The sequence below is a fragment of the Ursus americanus genome, chromosome 25, assembly GCF_024610735.1.
Source record: "Ursus americanus isolate L20-20 chromosome 25, mUrsAme1.1.p, whole genome shotgun sequence".
Classification (NCBI taxonomy): Eukaryota; Metazoa; Chordata; class Mammalia; order Carnivora; family Ursidae; genus Ursus; species Ursus americanus.
Genome location: NC_142151.1, coordinates 37,462,056 through 37,478,472, shown reverse-complemented (window position 1 = coordinate 37,478,472; position 16,417 = coordinate 37,462,056). Strand labels below are relative to the sequence as shown.

Below are 16,417 nucleotides of genomic sequence, written 5' to 3'. Positions count from 1 at the left end.
GAAATATTTTAATTTGCTCTAAGCAAAGACTTGGGTTTGTGTTTCTCACACAGTTTCTGGGGACGCTGTTGTGAATGTTGTTGCTGTTTAAGAATCAGACTACTTTTTAACTGATAAGTAATACTTTCAAATTTTTAACTTTTTTCATTAAAAAAATTCATGGGGAGATTGCATTTTGTAGCCATTCGGCAGAACCACTTAATCACTAAATGCGATTAATTCTTCTCTGTACTTAGCACCAATTCATACAAAAATCACCTATTTTTACCCCTATCCCTTCTTCCATTTCTTCATACTTTTGAAAAGGTAGATCTTGCCATTCCTTTCTTTTCCACCAGGGAGCAGGTGAAGAAGGTTTCATGCTAGCAGTCAAACCCCCTCCCACTTAGCAGGTCACTTCACCTGTGGAGTGCGTGCTCCCGCGGTAACCTAACTCAACACACCTTCACGCCAGTGGCACTTAACCAGGGATTCTAACCACAGACAGTGTGACTTCCCCAGCTGGAACATGGAGGGCCCAGGACAACAGACACATCCATGTCTTAGGCTGGTACCACTACTCAATTCTTTTATTTACAATTTCAGCTATTTAACACCCATCACTTGTAAAAGGGTTTAAAGCTATACAAAAATGCTAAAGCCCTGTCTTTTCATTTCAGCCACAAAGTCCTTTAAGCTCCTTCCATTTCTCTTCCTTTCAATGAAGATGTTACTATTGGTGACAACCAGGCCAGCTGCTAGAGGAAAATTTTGTGCAGAGGGGGAAAAAAATGAGTAATTTCTTCAGAATGGCAAAGGGGAGGCAGGGTGGAGTGGAATAGAGTCACAAAAACCTGGTCATCATTACAGACGTCTGAAAAGCATACAAAAGCCACTTGTTCTCTGTAGCCCACGTGCTGTTGCCTTTGGTGGCATCCAGCCGGAGTCACTCAAGTGCAGATGTAAAGAATGAGGCCTGGAATGAGCACCACATCTGCACACGGCTCCGGGCACTCTCCCGCGCACGGCCCTTGCTCGGCCGCACGGGCTGGCAGGCAGCTCCCACGTAATGGTTTGCACGCACGTCTTGCATGTGCGACAGAAGACCACGGCCCTTTGTTTGGAGGAAAGCCTCACCGACTTGGCATCAGCGGTCTGTATGAAATAAGTAGGTCAAACTCTGATATGGTATTATTGGAATGCAATGCCAGGGAAAAGGATGCCAGTTTTCTGCTGCTATGAAATCTAGGTTTCCCATCTCTTGGCAGAAGACTGCCTACCAGGCAATTGGGAAGAAGGGGGAATCTCGACGCGGGGCTGGAAAGATCAGGTAACAAACAAGAAATCTGGCCTAAATTGAAAAAGGCTGATTTACAAACAAAACTGTACTTTTTTTTAAAGGGTGGATTTTTCAGTAATAATTACTACAGGCCTAACTCACCCAACAGGGCATTGAAATAACAGAGAATTAAAAAGTAATTCCTCTCCTAAAGTTTGGCTTTAATGAAGTAAAATTTTAATAATCTCTCAGGATAAATACTGATAAACTTCTTTAAAAATGACTGATTGTTCAGTGATGAATTGATCAAGTCCTGACCCTGACACAAAAACCCTGAAACCAGACATTTTTCCAAAGAGGACATCCAGGTGGCCAACAAAGATGCTCGACGTCATTCCTCATCAGGGAAACACAAATCAAAACCACGATGAGACACCACCTCACCCCGGTCAGAGTGACTAAAATGAGAAACACAGGAAACAACAGACATGGCGAGGATGTGGAGAAAGGGGAAGCTCTTACACTGTTGGTGGGAATGCGAGCTGGTGCAGCCACTCTGGAAAACGGTATGGAGGTTCCTCAAAAAGTTACAAGTAGAGCTACTCTACAACCCAGCAATTGCACTACCGGGTATTTACCCCAAAGGATACAAAAAGCCAGTGCCCTCACTAGTCCCGAGGATACTAAATTCCACCAATCTAGTGTTCATTTACTCATTGCTGGCCACCTGACCTAATGTTGTACTTTAAGTTAAAGGCTGCAGGGGTTAAAAAAAAAACCACCCACGTACATTTGTCATTAGATCAAAACCCTCACTGCCAACCACTGTGCCACCTCTGTCTTCGGCTGCTGCCTTTGACATTTCACACTTGGCATGCAGAGGAGACATGCTGGTCCGAGTATTAAGAGCTTGGCTGCGAAGGAGAGGAGAGGGAAGAAGGAGGGAGGTCAGGTATGATTTGTGCAAATGATGTTATCGAGGCCTCCCTCCTCTCAGCTGGCTTCTTTCCTTCTTTTATTTTGGGGCGGCTCCTTCAACAAGAAGCCCCAGAGGGTGGGATTCTCCTTAACCAATTCAGGATAACAAAATGCAAGCAGCAAAATAAGGTGCCCAGGGATTTTAAGCTAGAGTTACGAATTTAAGAACTTGAAAATTTTTTGCTATTGACTAAGACGTATGGGTGGGTACCAGTCCCTGAATCCGGTTGAGACCTCTGTACTATAGGACAAGAGACTGAGAAAGAATGTCCTGGTGGACAGAAAAACAAGTCCCAAGATGAGCATTTTCTAGTAACTATTTGGTAGGAAAAATTTCTCCCAAGCCATCTCTGGCTGAAATAAGGCCTTAGACTTCTTGACTAGGATGCTTCAGGTATATGAAGGGTCATATGATGGTGAGGTCTGTCTTCTAGGTGGTGAAAGAAGGGCTGAGATAAGAGAGGACCTGGGAAACCGCTGTGTGAATGGCATTGCTCTGTGGTGTTCAGGTTGGTTCTAGGTGAGTGGCCCATCATACCGGAACCCCTGCTATCAGCACTCGGCAAGGCCATGAAATAACTTCCTGCTGAACATTTGTCCAATCTCATCCTTCTCAAGCGTCCACAAATCCGGTCCTCAACCCTGCAAAAACAAGACTGGAAGTCCCATTCCACAACAGAGGCATCTATTCCCAGAGCTTAAAATGCTGAATTTAAACTATTTGTCCAAGATCTGAATAAAAAGCTGTCCGATTGGGATTTTTGCTCAAACTTTTATTTATGTGTAAGGGTGTCTGAAACTTGCCTGGGACAGCAAGTGATATCTGATTGTATCTCCAGAACTTCCAAATAGTCTTTCTGCCTGATATGGCTGTCATTTACTGTGATATTGGAGAGTAGTCCAAGCTTATTTGGGTAATGGTCTCAACCTTCATAAGAGGCATGATGCCAGAAGGGTTTAATGCCTAACAATAATGGTTAAGGAATTACATTATGAAAAATAAACAGCATCAAAACACTCACACTGAAATGTGAATATGGAAAAAAGGTGACTCTGTGCAGTCTTTAAGACCAGTAAAACAAAGCTAAATTAACTCCAAGGACACAATAGGAAAAAAAAAAAAAAAGCAAACTTTAATCATAGAAGAGAACTAAAGTGAAAATATTGGATCTTCTATTTTTCAGTAAACCCTGAATCCATGCACATAACAAGTTCCAGGGAGACCAAAGTTTAGAAGCAAAAGCCTTTATGTAAATATTTAGATCTCACGAAATACGGAGCACAATGAAATTTTATTTACATGCCATACAGTTATGAGATATATTCTCAAGTGTTCTCCGTAACTGTAGGAGAATTCAGGGAGATTCAAAGCATATGTAATAATGGAACTTTTCTGCTTTACACAATTGTGTAAAGAGAGAAGCAACCAAGACAAATTTTTTCCTTTTATTAGGTCTCCTCCTCAGCCTGTGAAAACAAGTAATAGTGAGAAAATGCAAAGTAGAAAGAAAAATGCCAAGTGCTGCGGTGTGGAAGGCTTAATGCTGAAGGTGGAAAGGCTGGTATTGTGGCAAGCGGGGTGGAAGAAGAGGAAGGAACCTGCTAGTTAACAGGGATAAGGAGAAACACACGGACGCACAAGGGAGCCAAACGAGAAGTCAGCTTAGTAACTGCTGTCTTCTAGGGGATGAGCAAGCACGTTTTTGACTGGACTCAGGCATTCAGGAGTGTTGATGGGAAGGAAGTCAGTGGAAAGAGGGTTCGTTCCAGGAGGAAGGTGTATCCAGAAGCAAGGACTCTGGTTTTAGAGTCAAGCATGTCAGGATATTCCACAAAGATCCTAAATGATCAAGGTGTACTCAAGAGTGACCCAGAATATTTGTACAAATCGGTCTCCTTTCCCACGCTGTTAACCACACTATTAACTTCGGAAGGCCAGTGGCCACGTCTTGGTCACCGTGAGTTCTCTGCTGAGCCTTGCATGGAGCACAAGCTCAGTTTACTTTTTTCTTAAAATAAAAATAACCTTTCTCACCCCTGATGGTAAAAGCACGCACAGGTGCGCGCGTGCACACACACACACACACACTCTTTCTAACCAAAATGGTACTATACCCTACATACTGTTTTATAAACATCCATCATAGACATTTTTCTAGCTTGATATAAAGCTCTGTGTCATGTTTAATCACTACAATATAAACATTTCCTCTGCTGATGAACACATAAATTGTTTCCAATTTGCTGCTTTTATAAACACTGATGCAATGAGCATCCTTTACATATGTATCTGTGCACATGTTCAATTACTATTTCCTTAGGCTAAATTCTAGAAGCAGATTTTAAGTGGCATGGCCTTTTCAGGAGCTTTGGATATATAGGTTGCTAAATTGTCATCCATAATATTGATAATAAATGAATACTTACACCAGCAGACTATGAAAATGCCTTTTCCCACCCTCACTAGATTTGTTATTTTCACTTTCCCCATGATAGTCAAAATACTTTTTTCATTTGCACTTTTTAATTAGAGAGTGCCAACATTTTTATGGGTACTGCCCAACTGAATTACTGCTTTTGTGAAATGCCAATTATTATTCTTGACCTAACTGAACTATATTATTATTTAATTCCTATTCAGTAGATTCTCTCGGGTTTTACTGATGAGATCCTAAAGACCATGCAGGCAAATGGGGCAAGTGGGTGAACGGCAATACAGAAGGGGCCCATAAAATTATCAAGTAAGTCCCAAAAGGAAAAGGGAGAAATATTTTCGGGTACTGTCCATCAGTTCTGGATTCGACAATGCTGACATGTTTTTTGAAATTCAGACATTGGACTGGAATGTGCGATACTATGTTTTAGAGATCCCTGCCCCAAGCTGACATACTTTTCATTATAGTTTATATGCCACCTGTGTAACTGCCAAATATCACTTATATATTTTGACTCAAAAATTTCCGAAAAAAAAATTAGAACTTAATACTTACTTAGTTCATAAATGATTTTTGTTGCAAGTTAAAAATTGATGTACAAATTCCTAAAAAAATCTTGCTGTTTTATATCAGTAAATGGCTATAACTAGTTCCCAAGCTGCTGAACTTGCGGGTTTCAGTCATTTCTCAACAGGGATAGGTGTAGTTCACCTATAAATATAAATAGATTGTGCCATGAAAATGCTGTTGCTGCTTCTGGTTTTTTTGGTTATACACACAATGGAACATTCACATGCCAACGGCTTGCTGATTTGGTATATGCATTTTGCCTTTGTTTCCTTTTGCTTGTGTTAAAATAAACTCTAGAGTTCTATTATTAGAACATCACATTTCAGATGCTGGGTGAGTATAAAGGCATAATGCCTTAAGCATAATTACTGTTAAATATTCCCCTTCAGCCTATGCCAAGGAAACAGTAGTTTTATCAAATGAAGTTCTCATATGACTTTATATATTCTTCAAATTTCTGAACCAAGCTTGAGGAAATATGAAAATAGAACTTTTAATGACCTTTTTAAAGTAAAACTTCCTTAAAAGGAATTATGTAAGTAGGGTAGATAACAGGCTTTCAGAAAGATTGCAGGGAGATGCTCAGTAAGGAGCCTTCTCCCAGGGGAGGGACTCTGTTTGAACCTTTTCCTTAACCCCAAGGTGAGAACTGGGATTGGGATTTTCATTAGCATGACTACACTTTTTTTTCTCTCCTGTTTTTCCATAGGCTTTCCAGCCATTTTAAAAGCTCTCCTTAGCTTCCTTAAAGGTGATCTGCAAAAAAGAAGAGGAACAAGAAAAGTCACAAAGGAAAAGAAAAAAAGTGTGAAAATGCCCACAGCGGTTGTTTTCATACTTTTCCAAAAGCAGCCATCACCAGTTTGCACAGTTCGCATCCGATAATGGTAACACTGGTGAAATGTGGGTGAGGTTAAGCTGTAAATATTCCCAATAAAGTCTGATGAAAGATAAAGTGATAGATGTGATAAAACAAGTCAAGTGGCGTAAGACGATATTTCTGAGAGGGAATGATTATCCTCCTGGAGGCTAACCTCTTAAGGTTTCAATATCCCCAAAGTGTCCTGCTTTTGCTTTCATATCACATTATGGATTTAACATTCTTAAACATGTTTTGAATCTATTAGCATTTTCAGTTTGTACTACCTCTTGAGGAAAAATGTTCTACAGGTTTCCCACCTAGGCAAGATGGTTGTCCTAATTACACTCTTTGGACCTTTAAGAAATAACTCCCAATCTTATATTCTGGAAATCGTGAGAACCAAAATAATATTGCTACGACCAGACCCTTGATGATTTAATGGACTTTCATAATATTCTATCCACAACTTTAAGATCATCGGCCTTAAGGAACAACAGTTTTCACATGACTTCATAACCACATGTCTTCCCCTCCACCTACCCTCCTATTCCTGTCAGTCAGCCATATTTCAGCTGGCTTTTGCCTATCTAGTTTCAGTTCTCAGAAAACTAACTGGTTACGCCATGAGAGACTGTGGACTCTGGGAAACAAACTGAGGGCTTCAGAGGGGAGGAGGGTGGAGGATTGGGATAGGCTGGTGATGGGTAATAAGGAGGGCACGTATTGCATGGTGCATTGGGTGTTATACGCAAATAATGAATCATGGAACATTACATAAAAAACTAAGGATATACTGTATGGTGACTAACATAACATAATAAAAAATTATTATAAAAAAAAGAAGAATGTAATGAGAGAAACATATAAACAAATCTCTTCATTTCATCATTACTGACCCAAGACAATAAAAAGATCTTGTTAATTTATTAAAAAAAGAAAAAAAAGAAAACTAACTGGTTACGACTCAAAAATATTTACTGGTAGTTCTCATTCACCAAATCCATTGCTGTGAACTATTCCCCTTTTTCAGTCACCTGAGTTACTTGTGACCCAGATTACTAGTCCCTGAAATATTGTGCTTTGGAAAGAAAATCCTACCTCAGAGAAGGTGATTATAATTTGAGAATGAAACGGAGTTTCAAACTGGTTATTCAGACTGTCAAGCTGAAGATGCTAGGGAAGAAGGTAGAACTGGGGGTGTAACCAAGGCAACAAGTCAAGATCTTTCCTAGGCTCCTGTCCAATTCGTCTTCAGCAGGCTCCCTTAAAGTTACAATCCGTCACTGCCAGAGGCTCTTCATCTTTCACAGGATGTTGCCACTTCTCGTCTCAGAACTGCCCTGGGTTATTTTTAGCTTTTCAGCTGCTCAGAGTTTGCAGCACAAGAGTCCTGTCATCAACACTCACTCCCTCATGGACTGTTATGTCCCACGTATCCATTGGCCATAATCTTCTCAGACTACTTCTCTGAGAATTGGCGTTTACAAGCTCATTCAAAGCAAGAGGAAGAAAAAGAAATCAGAGCATCTTGTGCCCAGCAAAGCAAAGCAATGTGACAACACCTATCAGTTGGCTAATGTTTTATAGAAATATACTACTTTCTCTCCTTTAACTCACAAGCAGTTTACAGGAATGGCTGTTCTTTGTGGTATGACAACCAGATTAACTGAATTTACCGAATTTCTTTGAAATTCAAACTTGGTGCTTTGGTTTTGGACGTCAGAGTCTTTAGCTTTCTTAAGGTTCTGAGTAAAACGTGACTGATGTAGAATGCCCTATCCTATGAGTGAACAAAATATGTGAAGGGTTATATATATTTTCATGACACTGTATTCTCCCTGTGATATAATGACTTACAAGAAATATATATTTTGTTATTCAGATGACCAAAATCTCTTTCTCAGATATATTTGGTCTTCATCCACGTGTCCTGAAAATGCTTCAGAGTCATAAAGGTGAAATGGGTGTCTTATTAATGAAGATGACTTTTGGACCCTACCCAAGGATGTGGGACTGGCTGCCAGGGGGACCAACCATGTGAGTAGAGGGTGGGAACTTTCAGTGCCCTCCATCACCTCCAGAGAGGAGAAAGGGGTTGGAGTTTGAATCAGCCAATGACTTAGCCAAACATGGCTATGCAAAGAAGCCTCCGTAAAAACCAAAAGGACTCGGTTTGCAGAGCTTCTGGGTTGGTGAACCCGTGGGGACGCAGGGAGAAGACGTGGAAGCCCCAACCTCTTTCCTGGTACCCTGCCCCACGTATCTCTATCTGCCTGTTGACTCATGTCCTTTAATAAACTGGTAAATATAAGTAAATATTATATATAAATGTTCTGTGAGCTGCTCCAGAAAATTGATTGAACCTAGAAAGGGGGTTGTTGGAACCTCTAATCTGTAGCCCATTAGTCAGAAGCACTGGTAAGAGCCTGGGGGGCTGGCCACTGCAGTCTCAAATGGGGAGTGGAAGGCAATTTTGTAGGACTGAGTCCTTAACATTTGGAATCTGATGCTATCTCCCAGTAGATAGTGTCAGAATTGACTTGAATTCTCTGGTACCCAACTGGTGTCGGAGAATTGCTTAGTGTGTGTAGGGGTGGGAAACACAGCCCCTTCGCACTGGAACAGGTACCAGGAGCCCTAAAAGACTCTCCCACCGCCAATCTCTTTCAAAAGAGGTCTTATGACATCTGGCATCAAATAGAATGAAAATAATAAGATTAATGAATTGTAAATAGAGATAGAGAATCAGGGCCAGAGAAAGTAGAAGGAAGAAAATGTACTAACCACTGGGACAATTGTAACTGTTGTGATTTTAACATGACATTTGGCACAAAGCCTCCTGGCAGCAGGGCGAAAAGGAAATGTGTTCAATGATCCAGTTCTTCTTATCAGAAAAAAAGGAAGCATTCTGATTTTGGGGGGGGGGAGGAAAAAGTCTCATGTGAGACCTTATATAGAAACACCTGGTTTTTGTCCATTTCCCTAACAATGTCCTTGGCAAGGAGCTGGGGTTATAACATACAATATGCTGGTAACCTTTGACTTTTTCTTCTTTAGTTCTCATATTGCTTCTACCTTTGAAACAATTAGTCTACATTTCACCCTGTTCCATCTATTGCCATCTCTCCAGCCTGCATTCTTGACCCTTACAAACTAGATTACAATTAATATTCCAATCAGTCTCCTTGCATCCAGTTGTCCTGTTTGTCAAATTCACCTTATACACTTCTACCGAATGGATGGTCCTAAACCAACATGTTCAAGTCGCAGGATTCAAAAACCTTCAGTTACTCCCAATGACCTCTGGAAAAAGTGTAAACGTTTCCAGTGGGTCTTCAAGATCCCTCATAATCTCATTATATGCCATATTTTATTATCACTCCCCATTCCTAACCCTCCGACTCAACCATCCTTCTCATCAGTGTTTTGGCTACGTCATGCTGCTTCCTGCCTCTGGTCCTTTACTCACATGACTTCCCCTCCTAAACTCCCTTTCCCTTCTCCTTCCCACCTATCCAAACCTTAGTTCTGCTTCAAGGTCTAACTCAGTTCTTCTCTCACGAAGTCTTCCTCACAGTAAGTTCCCGTTTCTCTCTCCGTCACCATGCTACTTGTCTATGCCAGTGGATGTGTGTGTTCTGAGGACCCCTGGGAATTTCTGAGACCCTTTCAGGGGGCCCAGGGGGTCACAACCATTTTTATAATACTAAGATGTTATCGGTCTTCCTCACTGTGTTCACACCTGCAATGATGATGCAAAAGCAATGGGGCAGGTGTAAAATTGCTAGTGTCTTAGCACTACCCAGCAGCAGCACCAAACCGTACTAGTTGTCATTATATTCCTCACCACCACATAAAGAATCACTTCCCTTAAACATGTTCTTGATGAAGCTGTAACAATGACTAACTCTATTAAATCCTGACCCTGGAGTAAACGGCTTTTCAATATTCTGTGTGAAGAAATGGAAGTACCCATAAAGCACTTGTGATGCACACTCAAGTCTGATAGTTGTCTAGAGGAAAAGTGCTTGTATAATTTTTGAGTTGCCAATTTTTTCCACAGATACCATTTTTACTTGACAGATGACTGACACAAAATTCAGTTATCTAGACTTGGGTATTTGGCAGATATTTTTCCAAAAATAAACAAAGTGAAACTGTCATTTCAGGAAAAACAACTGACAATATTTATTGCTAATGAGAAAATTGAACCAAGTATTAGAATTTAGGACAACTTGTATTCACCACTGTGAACTTGACAGCTTCCCAATATTCATTAGCATTTCTGATGAGACTGGGTGTGCGTTAACAAATGTCATTTTTTCATATTGTATAATGAAATGGGTCAACATTTGTAAGAGCTACTTAACTCAGTGAACCAATATTTTCAACTGTTCTATGCACAGTGATAAAAATTATGCTTGGGTAAAGATCCATTCAAAATGCAAGACAGGTTTTCAATATACAACAAATTTGTTGATATGGTTTCACATTCCATATTACAACCAAACTTTAAGATGCTTACTACCTGTTGAGTTTTAATGTAGTATCAAAGAAGAATATCCACAATTACCTGAAAAGACTTTTAAAAACTCCTCTTTTCTGACTACCTATCTAAGGCTGGATCTACTTCATATACTTCAACTAAAACAACATATTGCAACTTTTAACTGCAGAAGTAGATATAAAAATTCAGCTGCCTTCTCTTAAAGAGATCTATAAAATATATAAAATAATGCCACCCTTATTAGTGTTTTTGTTTCAAGAAAATACTTATTTTTCATGAAAATATTTTATGTTAATGTATATTGAGTTTATCATTGGTTATGTTTAAATAAATTAATACATTTAAGTTTTTTTCAGTTTTAAGTTCTACTATAGTAAGTATCAATATACCCACATAAAAAAGGCTATTTGGGGTCCACACTTCATTAAGAGTGTGACGTGTAAGAAATACGAAACCTTTAGAATCACTATTCATTCTGACTCTTAATTTTGTATTATATAAATTATAATAATAGTATGATAAAATTCCCATATGTCAAGCTATTTTTATGTATACATACAATCATTTTTATTGGATTATAACAATGAAGGAAAGAAACTTGTTTTTTATTTCAACCTATAACCCCGAGGAAAGTAAGTCAACAGATACTTGCCGAATTGACCTGAGATCACATTCAAGCCAAAGGGTTTTTTTTTTTTTTTTTAAGATTTTATTTATTTATTCGACAGAGATAGAGACAGCCAGCGAGAGAGGGAACACAAGCAGGGGGAGTGGGAGAGGAAGAAGCAGGCTCATAGCGGAGGAAAGTGTTTAACAGGGGCGCCTGGGGGGCACAGCGGTTAAGCGTCTGCCTTCGGCTCAGGGCGTGATCCTGGCGTTACGGGATCGAGCCCCGCATCGAGCCCCGCATCGAGCTCCTCCGCTGGGAGGCTGCTTCTTCCTTTCCCACTCCCCCTGCCTGTGTTCCCTCTCTTGCTGGCTGTCTCTCTCTCCGTCAAATAAATAAATAAAATCTTTAGGGAAAAAAAAGTGTTTAACAGAACCATCTTATTCAGGTCTTATAAAGGTTCAGTCTTGTTGGTTTCCAAAAGCTGCTCCACATGGCTTAGAAAATGTAAGACCACATTCTGTCCCAGTGAAGTTGTCAGGTTCTGTATTCCATTAATGTTTTTAATGGTTACATTGTATTCCATTGAAGTAAAGTGTTTCCCTCCTCTCTTGGCACATGTGGCCCCAACAACCTAGAATCCCTCCCTTTCCCTGGCTAACTCCTTACCAAACCCTTCCCTGTCCTTCCCGGCTAGTCTAGGTCCCCTTTTATACTCTCACAGCACCTTAGATGCCTCCTTGAATGTCACCTCTCACAATTTTAATTGTGTCGTTATTCGTGTAATTATTTGATTAATGTCTGTTTCTCTCACTAGAATATATGCCCCAAGGGATATTTCAGTGATATTTCCCAATAGTACCTGCTTAATAGGGTTATAGAAATATTAAATGGATAAATATTAAATAAATCAACTGAAATTAATTAACCCTTTATCCTGTGATATTTTGTAATATTACAGATAAAGCAACAGTGGGGGGTGGATTCCATTACACACCACGGAAGAACTGAAATGATCTGATTTCTGCTTTTCCAGGAAGTGCTTAGAGAACAGATAATGGGTGGCAAAGTGGTAATGACAGACTGAGAGTCCAGGGAAGAAAGGTAATGCGTGAGTCTGAGGGGTAGCAACAGAAATGAAGACGAAGGACAGACAAACCATGACTTACACGTAGACACAGCAGGTCAGAAACAATGTCAGGCGGGTTCTGGCTTGAGCAACTGAGAGGACGGTGAGTACATCTACTGAAACACACGAAACTGGAAGAGCAGCACAGTCAGGAGGGGAAGACTCCTAGGAATCTGTGAGATTTCCGAGCGGAGATGCCAAGGTGTGAGGTTGAGGGGGAAAAGCGAAGGCTGTCAGTTGGAAGCTGGGAGCTGTTCCTGCAGAGCTCTGTGGGAACGGAGGCTGAGGGAGGGAGGGAGGAGAGCCAGCGAGAAAAGATGAGCTGGGGAAATCTGACCCCCAGGAAGGGCTGCGGTGGACGAGGAGGGGAAAGCAAGACGGTGAAGAAGGGGCCAACCAAAAGATTATCTTTGGGTCCTCTGTCCCTCACTTCCCAGCTGTCTCCCTTCGTGTCCTCCCGCGCTGCGCCCCCCCGCCCCCGCCCCCGGGGCCGTCACACTGGTCCGCTGACTGGACTGCTTGCCTGCCTGCTCTCCTTCCCGCGCCCGCGCACGCTGCCGCCAGACGGCCGTCCTGTGCACGCGCTACGGCAGCACGTCCAACGCCGTACCTCGCCCGCGAGCTACTGAATGCACACGAATTTAAACCAAACAATTACAAACTCGGTTCCTCTGTGTCGCTAGTCACATGGTAGGGTAGGTCATCGAGAGGACGTGACCGCTGGTGGACCCTGGAGCTGGACGCCAGCAATCAGAGGCGGCGCACCCCCTCCTCTGTCCTTGGAATGTGCATCCCACTAGCCTTCCCTGCTCCGAGAAGCTGCCCCAAGGACATAGCCTTGGGATAGTGATGTGGAATTCAGACCATCCCGTCGATATATAGGACTGAACACAGTTAAGGCCTCTATATAAACTTCTAAGATTCTGGCAGGTGGTGGGGGGGCGGGGTGGAGATCTAACTGCCTTGAGGCCGCCCAAGATAAAAGCCTGCTAAATTCCCTTGCTTATTAAACCTACCATCTCCGGACTCTTTCTTCAATCTCTCCTTCCCATTATGCATGGGGTCAGTTTCAGATTTTACCCAGGAAGGTCCCGAAGAGGTCTTGAACCAACACCACACTTCAAGGGTCTCCACAGCCAGACGTTGCTAAGGGGCTATGGTGTCGGACATCACAGAGATGGCACTTTTCCACCATCACAGAAAATGCTGTTGGGCAGGGCTGCTATAGCTTTGCTTTGTCTTTTCAGCTCAAAAGTCCAAACCCTTAGTCTAATACTGCTACATTTGGCCTTAAACTATCTAACTTCATCTCCTCCTGCTACCCTAGATCAACTCTACGCTCGATACAAACTGGACACACCTTACTCACTTCCACTTCCAGTCCCTTGTTCATGCGGTTAGGATACTCTCCTGTACTATGGCCACTGTGACGGTTAGGTTTGTGGTCAGCTTGGCGAGGCGACAGTACTCAGTCATGCGTTGAACGCTAATCTAGGTGCTGCTGTGAAGGTACTTTGCAGATGTGGTTAACATGTACGGTCAGTTAACTTTAAAGGAAAGGTTATAATAACTATGTGTTTCTATTATAAAATGTATGATACAGGGCGCCTGGGTGGCTCAGTCGGTTAAGCATCTGCCTTCCGCTCAGGTCATGATCCCAGGTCCTGGGATCGAGTCCCGTGTCGTGCTCCTGGCTCAGTGGGGAGTCTGCTTCTCCCTCTCCCTCTCCCCACTGCTTGTGCTCTCTCACTCTCTCTCTTTCTCTCAAGTAAAATCTTTTTAAAAAGTACAAATAAAATGTATGATACAAGCCGTTTAAAAAACACTCTTAATGACTTAAATTATCTTAAATATTTACATCACAAACTGGTAATTAAAGTAGCAGCTGCATTATAAAATATTCAGTCTGCCCAACTGTTCAGGTGGGACACCAGTCTTCTCCTGCCCTGAGACTGGGACTTACACCATCCGCCTTGAGATTTCTGGCCTTGAGATTTCGTCCAGAACTCACGCCATTGGTTCTCCTGGTCCTCAGGCCTTTGGAGTGAGACTGAAACTATGCCACTGGATTTTCCTGGGTTTCCAGCTTGCAGACAGCAGATCATGGGACTTCTCAACATCTGCAACCATGCAAGCTAATTTGTAGAATAAGTCTTTCCCTCTTGCTTTCTCTTTCTCTCTATATGTATACATGTATACCTACATGTATCTCTCTCTGTATGTGTATGTGGAACAAAAAGTGTGGCAACTTTCTCGCTAAATGCTCCTACAAAGATCATTGTTTTACCCAAGATGAAAATCGTTCCAATCATTGAACACTACATCAGAAACTAATGATGTACTATATGTTGACTCACTGATTTTAAATTAAAAAAATAAAAAAATAAAATTAAAATATTTCCTACAACAACAACAACAACAAAAGGAAAGGTTATTATCCTCAATGACCTGGGTGAGACTCACCTAATCAGCTGATTGGTCTTTAAAAAAAAATCCTTAAGCTTTTCTGAGAAAAGCAACTACCCCCGCCCAGGGTTTCCAGCCTGCCCTTGCTGCCAGCATGCTCTATGGATTAGACCCCACACTGCATGAACCAATTCCTTCAGCTAAATCTGTTCAATAAATCTGTGTGTTATATCGGTACAGATACATACATACGCATATGTAAACGCACAACTGAATGTATATGCACGTGTGCGTACGTAGGTATATTTCCTACTGTTCTGTTTTCTGGACTGGAATACCTTCCAGTACAGATTTCAGTACCAAGTGAAACGTACCCTTCAGGGCTGAGCCATATACCATCACCTCCCTCAGAATTACAAACCTCAATTTTCAAAGATAACGGTTCTTAAACGTGGCTGCACATTAGAGTCACCTTTGTAAACTCCACATAATCATATTCAGATTCTAACCAAGGGCAAGATTAGCGCATGAAGGTCAGCTTGGATTTTTTAAAAGTAATCACTTTTTAAAAGAGCTCTCTAGGGAATTCTGAGGCACAACCAGAGTCGAGAACTGCCATCCTAACCGAACTCCTCTAGACTTTCATTTAAGTGCCTCTGGAACTCATTAAACACTGCACACTGCCTCATCATCTTTCATTCAAACAACTAATCAGCATCAGTTGCAGGACTAACATTTGTCAATTAATAAGATAATGTGCAGGGGACAGGGCAATAGTACGCCCACTCTTGGCCTTGAGGGGAAACACTGAGATATACTGCTTGGTATTCCTTGAAGCACACTGATTAATAAATATTAAATGAATGAATAAATGAAAATTTTAAAGCAAAATTTAGTGAAGCTGATGGTGGTTTATTCAAAATAGTGCATAATTTAAGCAGCTCTTATTTCTAGTTCAATTGAAAATCCTATTAGCAAGTGTTGGTAAGTGCCTGACATATTTATTTATTGATGGACTGTACTGCTGGTATTTTATAATTTTGCTGAGTAGGATTAATTCTCACTGCACTGATAATTTGGTAGATATCTAACGCCTATAACTACTTTCCTCAGAAGCATAAGTGAAAAATCCCCGTCTGTGCTCTTCTAAGGAGAACAGAACCCATTCCTGATGCCAACACAGCCTGAGTTCATTTGAAGGGGAAAGGCAGGGGTACTGCGGGGCTGAGCGATGCAGGGCTGTGGTCACTTTGAGGCTGGCTATCCCCGTACTTGCAATCTGTGTTGCCAACTATAAGCATCCATAAATGTTAGAGAAGACTTCTTACCGTATTATTATTTCATGAATATGCTTTTAAGATAGCTGAAATGCTTTCCAATCACTGTGCAGTCACGGAACACACCCCAGTGAGGAAATCTGATTTTTCTGCTTTTTTTAGACGAGGAGACTGAGGTCCTAAAAGAAAAAGCAACTTGCCCACAGGGGCTGAGAGCAGAACTGCACAGGGACAGAGGGCTTCTAATTCCCTGGAATTCCATCTTGTGCTCAGCTTCCTGGGGGGACTTTGAGAATGACTTTCTTTTCCAAAAGAAGAAAAAAAATTTTTTTTTAAGTAAAACCACTTTTCAAAGTCTCAGAAGTATGTCCTCTCATTCACCTCTCTC

General features: G+C 41.4%; 1 protein-coding gene across 4 annotated transcripts in view; it reads right to left on the bottom strand.

The window, feature by feature from the left end:
• ANO6 (anoctamin 6) overlaps positions 1 to 16,417 on the bottom strand; it is a 186,685-nt gene that overhangs the window by 85,526 nt on the left and 84,742 nt on the right. Inside the window, exon 1 of one of the 4 annotated variants that reach the window (XM_045801229.2) lies at positions 5,227 to 5,245. The exons of the other annotated variants lie outside the window; for them this stretch is intronic. The gene's annotated coding sequence lies outside the window, so the exon portion shown is untranslated. Of the gene's footprint in view, positions 1 to 5,226; positions 5,246 to 16,417 lie in introns of those variants that run through there. 4 annotated transcript variants of the gene reach the window in all.